Genomic DNA, 12,531 nt, shown 5'->3' on the forward strand with positions numbered 1-12,531 from the left:
GCTTAGGATTGCAGCTTGAGACTGGGCGTGGTGGCTCACACCTGTAATCCCAGCACTTTGGGAGGCCGAGGCAGGCGGATCACTTGAGGTCGGGAGTTCGAGACCAGCCTGGCCAACATGGTGAAACTCCATCTCTACTAAAAATACAAAAACTAGTCTGGCATGGTGGCATGTTCCTATAATCCCCCTACTTCGGAGGCTGAGGCAGGAGAATTGCTTAAGCTCAGGAGGCAGAGGTTTCAGTGAGCTGTGATCCCACCACTGCACTCTAGCCTGGGTGACACGGTGAGACTTTGTCTCAAAAAGAAAAAAGAAAAGGCTGGGCGCGGTGGCTCATGCCTGGGATCCCAGCACTTTGGGAGGCTGAGGCGGGCGGATCACGAGGTCAGGAGATCGAGACCATCCTGACTGACACGGTGAAACTCCGTCTCTACTAAAAATACAAAAAGTTAGCCAGGCGTGGTGGCGAGTGCCTGTAGGCCCAGCTACTCGGGAGGTTGAGGCAGGAGAATGGTATGAACCCGGGAGATGGAGCTTGCAGTGAGCCAAGATCGTGCCACTGCACTCCAGCTTGGGTGAAAGAGCAAGACTCCGTCTCAAAAAAAAAAAAAAAAAAAAAAAAAGTTTGGGCGCAGTGGCTTATGCCTGTGGTTCCAGCACTTTGGGAGGCTGAGGCAGGTGGATCACCTGACGTCAGGAGTTCAAGATGCAGGGGAGGTTAAGTCCCCAAATTGAGCCTTAGCAGGGGAGGGTTTTTTACTTTGCCCAGGAGAGAATTCAGGGCAAGCTGGTGGTGTTAGCAACCATTTTTTTTTTTAAACGGATTCTCATTCTGTCACCCAGGCTGGAGTGCAGTGGCGTGATCTTGGCTCACTGCAACCTCCACTTCCCGGGTTCAAGCAATTCTCCTGCCTCAGCCTCCTGAGTAGCTGGGACTACAGGCGTGCGCCACCACGCCCAGCTAATTTTTTTTTTTTTTTTTTTTTTGAGGTGGAGTTTTGCTCTTGTTGCCCAGGCTGGAGTGCAATGGTGCGATCCTGGCTCACGGCAACCTCCGCCTCCCGGGTTCAAGCGATTCTCCTGCCTTAGCCTCCCGAGTAGCTGGGATTACAGGCATGTGCCACCATGCCCAGCTAATTTTGTATTTTCAGTAGAGACAAGGTTTCTCCATGTTGGTCAGGCAGGTCTTGAACTCTTGACCTCAGGTGATCCGCCCACCACAGCCTCCTAAAGTGCTGAGATTATAGGCGTGAGCCATTGCAGCCGGCCTAATTTTTGTATTTTTAGTAGAGACAGGTTTTCACCATGCTGGTCAGACTGGTGTCGAACTCCTGATTCCAAGTAATCCACTCACCTTGGCCTCCCAAAGTGCTGGGATTACAGGCATGAACTGCCGTGCCTGACCGTGGCGTTAGCAATCTTAATTGCAGTGACAGTATAAGCAGCTGCAGAAGTCCTGCTCCTTGCAGAGTAGGGCTACCCCATAGGCAGTGAGCTCAGAGCAGCACCCCAGAGGCAGTTCTGCAGGCGTATTGATACCCGCTTTTAATTATATGCAAATTAAGGAGAAGATTATGCAGACATTTCTAGAAGAACGGTAGTAACTTTTGGGTTGCTGGGTTGTTGCAATGGAAAGGGATGGTTACGTCTGGGTGTTGCCATGGCAATGGTAAACTGATATGGTGCACAGATGGGGAAGTACTTTCTGCCTGTGCCTGTATTAGCTAGTCCTCAATCAGGTCTGGTGTCTGGGCCCACCTGTGGAGTCAAGAGCCCTGCCTCTTACTTCAACAGTCTTTAATGCTTATGGAGGTTGTGAGAATTCAGTGGGTTGACAAATGGTGAGATTGGTGAATACTGAATGCACAATGAATAAAGTTAACTCTTTTTTTTTTTTTTTGAGACGGAGTCTTGCTATGTCACCCAGGCTGGAGTGCAGTGGTGCGATCTCGGCTCACTGCAAGCTCCACCTCCTGCGTTCACGCCATTCTCCTGCCTCAGCCTCTGGAGTAGCTGGGACTACAGGCTCCCGCCACCACGCCTGGCTAGTTTTTTGTATTTTTAGTAGGGACGGGGTTTCACCGTGTCAGCCAGGATGATCTCGATCTCCTGACCTCGTGATCCACCCGCTTCGGCCTCCCAAAGGGATTACAGGCGTGATAAAGTTAACTTTTAAGTGTGTTATTAGTCCATGAATCCAATTCATACTTTCTCAATCGCGGCACTAATAACATTTGGGCCAGATAACTCTTGGTTGGTAGGGGTGGGGTCCTGTACACTATCGGGTGCTGAGCAGGCTGTAACTACTCCATGCCAGAGGCTCGCCCGGTTCTGGGGGTAAAAATGACTCCAGACATTGCTCAGCATTCCCTGGGGACAGAATCACCCACAGGTGATGCCTCTACTGATCTAGGTTAAGTGATTTTAAAGAATGACAATAATTGAAGGAAACCACGATGAGGAGATTAGACACTCCATATCTGTGTAACTAAAAATTGAGAGATGCCCATAAATTTCAAGCTGCAACTATGTGTTTTAAAAAATTGTTTAGGCCAGGCACGGTGGCTCATGCTTGTAATCCCAGCACTCTGGGAGGTCGAGACGGGCGGATCACCTAAGGTCCAGAGTTTGAGACCAGCCTGGCCAACATGGTGAGACCTGCCGTCTCTAATAAAAATACGAAAATTAGCCGAGTGTGGTGGTGCGCGCCTGTAGTCCCAGATACTTGGGAGACTGAGGCAGGAGAATTGCTTGAACCCCGTAGACAGAGGTTGAAGTGAGCTGAGATTGCACCACTGCACTTCAGCCTGGGTGACAGAGTGAGACTCCATCTCAAAAAAAAAAAAAAAAAAAAAAAAATTTACAAAAGATCTCTTCAAATGTCAGACAGGCACACTGAAGGCAACACATGTTCCCAGACCACAAAGGAAAAGAGCTGTAAAGGACGTGCTAGCAACAGGTGGCAAAGTGTGCATATGGATTATATATTGGATAATAACATCAAGTCAACGTGAAATTTCATGAATTCATTGTATCTTCATTATTATGTAAGGGAACAGCCTTGTTCTTAGAGGTGCCCAGTCCCTTCCGGGCTTATTAACAATAAACAGGTGTACATATTAAAATGTTCACAACGGGTGAGGTGAGGAAAGACAGTACCTGAGAGGTCATGGTACTCTTCTTGTATCTTTTGATATTCTTTCCAAAATAAAAAGTTAAAAAAAAAAAAAAAAAACAAAGGCCGGGCACGGTGGCTCATGCCTGTAATCCCAGCACTTTGGGAGGCCGAGGCGGGCGGATCACGAGGCAAGAGATCGAGACCATCCTGGCTAACACGGTGAAACCCCGTCTTTACTAAAAAAAAAAAAAAAAAAAAAAAAATACAAAAAATTAGCCAGGCATGGTAGTGGGCACCCGTAGTCCCACCTACTTAGGAGGCTGAGGCAGGAGAATGGCGTGAACCTGGGAGGTGGAGCTTGCAGTGAGCCAAGATCGCACCACTGCACTCCAGCCTGGGCGACAGAGCGAGACTCCTCTCAAAAAAAAAAAAAAAAAAACTAAGTAGGGATGAAAAAATTACAAAATAGGGCCGGGCACAGTGGCTCACGCCTGTAATCCCAGCACTTTGGGAGGGTGAGGTAGGCAGATCACTTGAGGTCAGGAGTTCGAGACCAGCCTGACCAACAAGGCAAAACCCTGTCTCTACTAAAAATGCAAAAATTGGCCAGGCATTGTGGCTCAAGCCTGTAATCCCAGCACTTTGGGAGGTCGAGGCGGGCAGATTGCTTGAGGTCAGGAGTTCGAGACCAGCCTGGCCAATGCAGTGAAACCCTGTCTCTACTAAAAATACAAAAAATTGCTGGGGCGTGGTGGTGGGCACCTGTAATCTCCGCTACTCGGGAAACTGTGGCAGGAGAATCGCTTGAAATGGGGAGGCAGAGTTTGCACTGAGTCGAGATCACATCACTGCACCCCAGCCTGGGGGACAGAGCAAGACTCCGTCTCAAAAAAAAAAAAAAAAAGTAAAAAAAAGTGTGGTGGAGGAGAAGAAATTCTGATTCATGCTACAACATGGATGAACCTTGAGGACATCATGTTAAGTGAAAGAAACCAGTATTAGGAGACAAACGCATAATTCCAGTTACATGAGTTCCCTAGAACCGGCTAATTTATAAAGACAGAAAGTAGGTTGGAGGTTAGCAGGGGCTGGGGAAATGGGGAGTTTTTGCATAATGGGTACAGAGTTTCTGTTTAGGAGGCTGGAAAGATTCTGGAGATGATGATGGTGATGGTGGCACAACAGTGAATATACTTAATGCCACTGAGCTGTTCACCTAAAAAGGATTAAGGCCAAGTGCGGTGGTATGTGCCTGTAGTCCCAGCTACTCAGGAAGCTGAGGTGGGACCACTGCTTGAGCCTGGGAGTTTGAGGCTGCAGGGAGCTATGATCAAGCCACTGCACTCCAGCCTGGGGGAACAGAGTGAGACCCTGTCTCAAAAAAAAAAAAAAAAAGTTAAAATGGCAAATTTCATGTGATACAGTCATGTATTAATTGATAATGGAAATACATGGGAGGCTGAGGCAGAAGAATCGCTTAAACCTGGGAGGTGGGGATTGCAGTGAGCCGAGATCGCGCCACTGCACTCCAGCCTGGGTGATGGAGCAAGACGCTGTCTCAAAAAAAAAAAAGGAAATGCATCCAGCAAGATGTGTCATTAGGCAATTTCGTCGTTGTGTGAACATCATAGAGTGTGCCCACGCACACCTAGATGGCACAGCCTACCACACACCTAGGCTGTATGGTATAGCCTAATGCTCCCAGGCTACAAACCTGCACAGCATGGGGCTGTACTGAATCCTGCAGGCAACTGTAACACGATGGTAAGTACTTGTGTATCTAAACATATCTAAGCATAGAAAAGGTGCAGGAAAAATATTGTATAAACGATTAAAAATTGGCTGGGTGCGGTGGCTCACGCCTGTGATCCCAGCACTTTGGGAGGCTGAGGTGGGTTGATCCCCTGAGGTCAGGAGTTTGAGACCAGCCTGGCCAACATGGTGAAACCCTGTCTCTACTAAAAATACAAAAATTAGCCAGGCGGGGTGGCGGGCACCTGTAATCCCAGCTACTCGGGAGGCTGAGGCAGGAGGATTGCTTGAACCCGGGAAGCAGAGATCATAGTGAGCCAAGATGGCGCCACTGCACTCGCGCCTGGGCCAGAACAAGACTCCGTCTAAAAAAAAAATCTTATTGAACAACCATCACAATTGCAGTCTGTCATTGACTGAAATGTTGTTATGTAATGCTTAATGGTACATATTTTACCACAATAAACACACATAGAGTAATAAGATGTCATTTCCACGCTCAGGTTGTAAGACACTGTAACTTCCACCTTGTTAGCCGAATGTATTGCCTTCTCAGTTTTCAGGCTTCAATAAAGTAATCCACCACGTTGAAGAGACCCCTATGTGAGTTTGCAAGTGGCTCTTTTCCCTTTCCAATCTTTTTTTTCTTTTCTTTTAGATATGGGATCTTGCTATGTTGCCCTGGTTGGGATGCAGTGGCTATTCACAGGTGCAATCATAGTGCACTACAGTCTCAAACTCCTAGCCTCAAGCAATCCTCATGCCTCAGCCTCCAGAGTAGCTGGGCCCACAGGTACTTAACACCTCATCTGGCATCCCCCAGTCAGATATCTGGATGAGACCCCAGCCTTGGCGAACACCTTGATGAAAACCTGTGGAAGGTTCTAAGGCAGGTATGACACAGAAACAGTGAGATAATGAATACGATTATTTTAAGCCAGTAAGATTTGAGGGGCCAGGCAAGGTGGCTCATGCCTGTAATCACAGCACTTTGGGAGGCCAAAATGGGTGGATCACTTGAGCCCAAAGGTTTGAGACCAGCCTGAGCAACATAGCAAAACCCCATTTCTATAAAAATTTTAAAAATTAGCTGGGCATGGTGGTGTGCACCTTTAGTCCCAGCTAGTGTGGAGGCTGAGGTGGGAGGATCGCTAAGTCCAGGAGACAGAGGTTGCAGTGGGCCCTGATTCTGCCACTGCACTCCAGCCTGGGTGACAGAGGGAGACCCTGTCTCAACAACAACAAAAAAGATTTGGGGCTATTTGTTACACAGCAATAAATAACCAATACACGTGTGTGTGTGTGTGTGTGTGTGTGTGTGTGTGTGTTGTTTGTTTGTTTGGTTTTGAGACAAAGTCTTGCTCTGTCACCCAGGCTCTGGAGTGCAGTGGCACGATCTAGGCTAATTGAAACCTCCCCCCCACCGGGTGCAAGTGATTCTTCTGCCTCAGCCTCCCGAGTAGCTAGGACTACACGTGTGCCACACCACGCCTGGATAATTTTTATATTTTTAATAGAGAGGGGGTCTCACCATATTGGCCAGGCTGGTCTCGAACTTCTGACCTCGTGATCCACCTGCCTTGGCCTCCCAAAGTGCTGGGGTTACAGACGTGAGCCACCGCGCCCGGTCCACTGTTTTTTATCATTATTATTAGAGAAAGTTTCATAAAGTGAATGAATATGTGGGCTTTTGTAGCCAATCCTAGAGGGTGGGAGTCCCTCCCTGCCTCCTAGCTTGTACTTGCCCCATTGGGAGCCTCAGTTTTCTCATCTGTAAAAGGGGAATGATAGCAATGCCTTCTTCTGGGGTATAAGAAGGATGAGATGCAAATAAAGTGTTTAGCTCAGGCTCTGCACGTAGGGAGTGGTCAGTTACAGGGGCCGTGGTGATGATGCTGATGGCTAGGGGGACAGAGACTGTCTCCTGTCTTGTCTGGTGACATCCTCTTCTGAACAGAGACTTGGAGCCTGCAGGGGTTTCAGCAATTGTTTGTTGATGCTGCAAGATCTCTGTGGCCCTGTCGTGTTTGTCTGTCTGTCTTTCAGCGTGCCCTATCCTCTGTGCTCGCTGGCCCGGTTCGTGATCCTCGCCGTGTCCTGTCCACCCACGTGGATGTCCCGTCATGTCCGTGGGGGGCTCGGAGCGACTGAGCTGTGGGGGCCGGGGACTGGGAGCGGGAGCTGAGGGAGGGAGGGAAGGAGGGAGGGAGGGAGGGAGGCAGCGCTTGCCTGGCCCTCATGATCCCCCCTCCTCGTCTCTTGCCGAGGACCCTCAGCGCAGCCACTTCTTCAGGCACTCGGCGGAGGGAACGCGCGTAGGCGTTGCCCTGGCAACGCCGGGATGCCCAGCAACAAGTCCACGGCGTGTGTCACGTGCTCGGCGCGGACCAATCCGAGGTCCCGTTCGGGAAGCAGGTCAGCCTGGGCCAAAGTCCGCCTCCTCCCTCCCGGCGAGAGGCTCCCAGCTAATTACCGTAATTGCGGTGGGAGAGCTGCCGGGTGCGCGGGGGCTGGGGCTGGGGGCTGGGCAGGCCCTGAGGAGCTGAGCGGGGAGGGCTGGAAAACAGGACTCTCTCTTCCAACAGCCTTGCCGCTGCCTCCAACCCCACCATCGAAGCGCTCATTAGGCGCCTACTGTGTGCACCTGCTGTTGGAAGGGGTGAGGTTGGAGTGTTTCCAGTAGGGGTGGGGAACCCTAGCCTCCAGCCTGGGTAAACCTAGATTTGGGGGCGCGGGGAACAGATTTGACTCTTAAGACTCGGGGTCTCATGGAAACTGTCCAATCGCTGTTGGCTGTATTGAACCAATCCCCCCTCCCCCATCCCGGTGGGTCACGGTTTCCTCCTGCACAAAAATACAAAAAGTTTAACTCTTGAAGGGAGTGTATTAAAAGATTTGTCTCTGGGTGGACAGAATTCACATCCCGTCTCTGCCATTTACGGCTGCGTGACTCTAGGTGAGTCCCTTAACCTCTGTGAGCCCTCGACTCCTCATCGGTTAAAAGAACAAATAGGACCGGGCACAGTGGCTCACGCCTGTTATCTCAGCACTTTGGGAGGCTGAGGCAGGCAGATCACCTGAGGTCGGGAGTTGGAGACCAGCCTGGCCAACATGGTGAAACCCCATCTCTACTAAAAGTACAAAAATTACCCGGGCCCGGTCGCAGGCACCTGTAGTCCCAGCTACTCGGGAGGCTGAGGCAGGAGAATTGCTTGAACCTGAGAGGTGGAGGTTGCAGTGAGCTGAGATAGCGCCATTGCGCTCCAGCCTGGGTGACAGAGCAAGACTCCGTCTCATATTATTGAGAGAATGTGTGTGAAGTGTACAGCAAGTATTTAATAACAGCAGCTAATCATCACCATGGTCCCAGCTCTCAGTTAGGAGCTGTGAGACCTTCCAAGTGTCATTTAATGGCACTGAGCCCCAATTGTTTCCATAGATAAGGTGAAAGAGTGGGAGAAGTGGCCTCGTGTCAGATTCCCTGCCACTGCCGTTTGTTTCCTACACAATGTTCTCTGGGTTGTTTTTGTTTCTAATTAATAATAGCTCAATGCCAGGTACAGTGGCTCTCACCTGTAATCCCAGCACTTTGGGAGACCTGGCGGAGGCAGGAGGATCTCTTGAGGCCAGGAGTTCAACACCACCCTGGGTGACAGACTGAGACCATGTCTCTAAAAAAAAAATAGAAATTTAAAAAAAGAAAGAAAATTAGCTCAAAGTGGGGGCCTTCATGTGAAGGCATTTAAATTTCTGATTCCTAGACTACTTGATTTTTTTTTTTTTTTTTTTTTTTTTTGAGATGGAGTTTTGTTCTTGTTGCCCAGGCTGGAGTGCAATGGTGAGATCTTGGCTCAATGCAACCTCTGCCTCCCAGGTTCAAGCGATTCCCCTGCCTCAGCCTCCAGAGTAGCTTGGATTACAGGTGCGTGCCACCTGTATTTTGTATTTTTAGTACCGACGGGGTTTCACCGTTTTGGCCAGGCTGGTCTCGAACTCCTGACCTCAGGTGATCCTCCCACCTCAGCCTCTCCAAGTGCAGGGATTACAGGCTTGAACCACCACGCCCGGCCTAGCTGATCTCTTAACTCCTTTCCAGTTATTTGCTTTGTTTGTTCTTTTGTCAACAAGCATTAATTGAGCACCTAGTGTGTACCAGGCTCTACTGTGGGTCCGAGTCCTCAGCCTCGCTGTGCTGAACTCAGGGTCTAACTGAGCCGGACTGCAGGGCAGCTTCGAGGAGTAAATGAGATCTTTCCGTCGTTCAATGAATTTCAGGCGTTGGGAAATCCAGTGCCAATAGTTGTGACTATGGCGTTGACCACAGGAAGTGGCCCAGGACCTCAGTGGACGGGAGGGCACATCTGATCATCGTTCAGTTTCGCCAGTGCTGATTTCCTCCTCCAGGTCTTTCCTCCCGCTTGCTGTTCCATCTTTCCTGGAAGACTTTCTCCTGAGCAGGCCCTCTCCTCACCTGCTCCGGGAACAGCAGGAGCAAAGACACAAATGGCAGAGCCTCTGAGGGGCTCCCCTTGGTGTACCCCCCTCCACCACTGTGGCTGCCAGGAACTGTCTTCCTATCTGCTCCCCTCTTAGAAGGGCAGTCACCAGAAGGCAGTTGCAGAGAAGGACAGTACTCGGAAGTTGTTTTTGTTGTTGTAGTTGTTGTTTTTGAGACAGGGTCTTGCTCTGTTGCCCAGGCTGGAGTGCAGTGGCACGATAATAGCTCACTGCAGCCTGGACCTCCTGAGCTCAAGCCATCCTCCTGCCTCAGCCTCCAGGGTAGCTCGGATCACAAGTGCATGCCACTATGCCCAGCTAATTTTTGTATTTTTTGTAGAGGCAGGGTCTTGCTATGTTGCTTAGGCTGGTCTCAAACTCCAGCCTCAATTGATCCTCCAGTCTTGACCTCCCGGATTACTGAGATTACAGGTGTGATCCACCGTGCCTGGCCCAGAATTTTGTTAATATGCATTTTTCAGGAGGCTCTGCAAGCTAAGAAGGGAGAATACAGCTTCCATGCGAGGGCCTCCCAGGACTCAGGGCTGGTGAGCAAACAAGGTCTGTAGGAACTTGGCTTGACTCTGCAGCCCAAAAGCCACCTTTTGGAGGCTTGGGTCTGGTCCCACTTCAGACTCAGGTACTAACCACAGAATTTGGCTGAAAGTGGGGACTCTGGTCTCAAAAGGCAGCTCTCTCTGTTTCTCTGCTCTGTGAGCCTGGGCAAGAGTCTCAACTCTCTGTGCTTGCTTTTGCACCTGGACATGGTGCTAATAAGCACCAAGCTTGGAAAGTTAATGTGAGGATGAGATGAAAAGAGCCGGCACCTAGTAGGTTTTCAATAAATGGTAGCTGGCATTATCATTTACACAGATTGGGGACTGATTGGAAGGAAGCCGTGACGGCCACAGAACCAACAGAAAGCTAGAAAATCGCTTTTGAGAACAGGCAGATGCCAAGAGAAGAGCCAATGAGGGGAGCAGCAAGATGGCAGGCAGGGAAATATCAAGCCTATCCCCAGACAGCCTCCGTCTTTCAGTAGGACTACGGGCTAGCAATCCAACCTGTGTCTTCTTCCCTTTTCCCCATCTTTCAAACAGGAACAAAACAACAGGTCCTGGCTCCCTGGAGGATGAGGGTGTGAGTTGGAACAGATACCCTTGGAAAGGTTCTGGAAGGCTCTGGAAGGTCCAAATCTGGAACTCATCGTATCATTGACAAATATCTATTGGGGCTCAATATTTTCAGGACATGGTGCTTCATGTTAGGGCTGCCAGAAAGTATGGCAAGCCAAGAAAAGAAACATCAAAGAGGGGGATAGGAAAGCTGGATTCTAGTCCTGACTGGGCCTCTAACATGCTGTTTGAGCTCTCTGGGCCTCAAGGAATTGAAAAGTAGGGGTGTTCTATAATAGGAAGGCCACGCTTCAGAGCCCTTCTCTGCCCCCGCTTGCTAGGTGTCCCTGGGGAAAATGTCTCCACCTCTCTGGGACTCAGTTTCCACATCAGAACAGTGAGATTCAGTCACTGTGCTGCAGGGCAGCTTTGAGGAGTAAATTAGATCATTCAGTCATTCAATGAATTTCAGGCATTGGGAAATACAGTGCCAATTAAAATGGGCACGACCTGGCTCTCTATGGTCTATGAAACGCTTAGCACATAGTGAATGACAGACAATGAGTACCAGCATCGGGCCATCATCATCATCCATAAAGTGCTCGGCACAAAATAGATGCTCAGTAAACCCTAGTTCGTAATACTGCAGTAGTTCCAGGACCTACATTGCAAGATTCTCTCCTCTCCCACTGTGTCCAAAGCATTAACGTGCCAGGAACCAGGAACTGAGACCTTTATTAGGGATTCCCTGGGTGGCCTCAGGTGGGGAGGGTGACCTGCGTGTGGTCCTGTTTTCATGCCCTGCCTCTTCTGGGTAAACGCCTCTGCTAATCTCCCCTTGCCCGGGCTGCGGGTCAGGTTTCGGGGCCCCAGGCAGATGTTGTCCAGAGTAGCCCTGTTTCCTTAATCCTCAGGGCTCCAGAAATTGTCCTTAGAAGAAAGAACAACAGACCCGCTGAGGTCACCATCTGTGCAGTCTTGATTTGTAAATGCTCATGAGGGTGGCAGGAAAGAGGTCTCTATAGTAACGGCTGAGGAAGGGGCTGCCTGTGCCTGTGTGTGTGCGTGTGTGTGTGTATGTGTGCGTGCGTGTGTGTACACGCACATACAGGGAGGAGGAATCGCCCAAGACCCTTAGTCCTAGACTTTTCTTTTCTACCCTGATGAGCTATTAATTAATACTCATTGCTGGCTTGTTATTCCCAGAAATAATTAGCTACTGTTCCTAACTGGAGTCGTGGGGCCATTTTCTAAATAGATTCGTTTGCCTCTGCCCACCCACACCTGTCTATCTCCCAGGACACAAGGAAATGTTACAGAACACAGAGACCCAGAGAGGAGAAAAACTGAACAAAGGGGTCTCTCTGGGAAGCTCAGATTCCAAGTGAATAGACAAGAGCAGAGCCTGAATGAGCAAGGGCCCAGTGCACAGAAAGTTATTATAAAAATGCCAGCTATAGCTGGGAGCGGTGGCTCACGCCTGTAATCCCAACACTTTGGGAGGCCAAGGCAGGAGGATCACTTGAGGTCAGGAGTTAGAGATGAGCCTGGCCAACGTGGTGAAACCCCATCTCTACTAAAATACAATCGCTCTGGAAAAGTTTGACAGTTTCTTATAAAGTTAAATGTACACTTCCCATATGACCCAGCCATCACCCTCCTAGGTGTTACCCTGGAGATGTGAAAATTTATCGCCCACATGAAAGCCTGCATGAAAATATTTACAGCAGATTTATTCCTAATAATCTCCAAACACAGAAGGTGTTCCAGAACCTAATGTCCTTGGACTGATGAATGGCTAAACAGGCCATAGTTCATCCACATGATGGAATACTACTTAATAATAAAAAGGAACTAACTCAGGGTTCACACAATAGCATGAATGGCTCTCCAGTGTATTCTACTGAGGAAAGGAAGCCAGGCCAGGCACGGTGGCTCACACCTGTAATCCCAGCAATTTGGGAGGCCGAGGTGGGTGGATTGCTTGAGGTCAGGAGTTCAAGACCAGCCTGGCCAACATAGTGAAAACCCATCTCTACTAAAAATACA

This window comes from Pongo abelii, chromosome 20 (genome assembly GCF_028885655.2).
Source record: "Pongo abelii isolate AG06213 chromosome 20, NHGRI_mPonAbe1-v2.0_pri, whole genome shotgun sequence".
Classification (NCBI taxonomy): Eukaryota; Metazoa; Chordata; class Mammalia; order Primates; family Hominidae; genus Pongo; species Pongo abelii.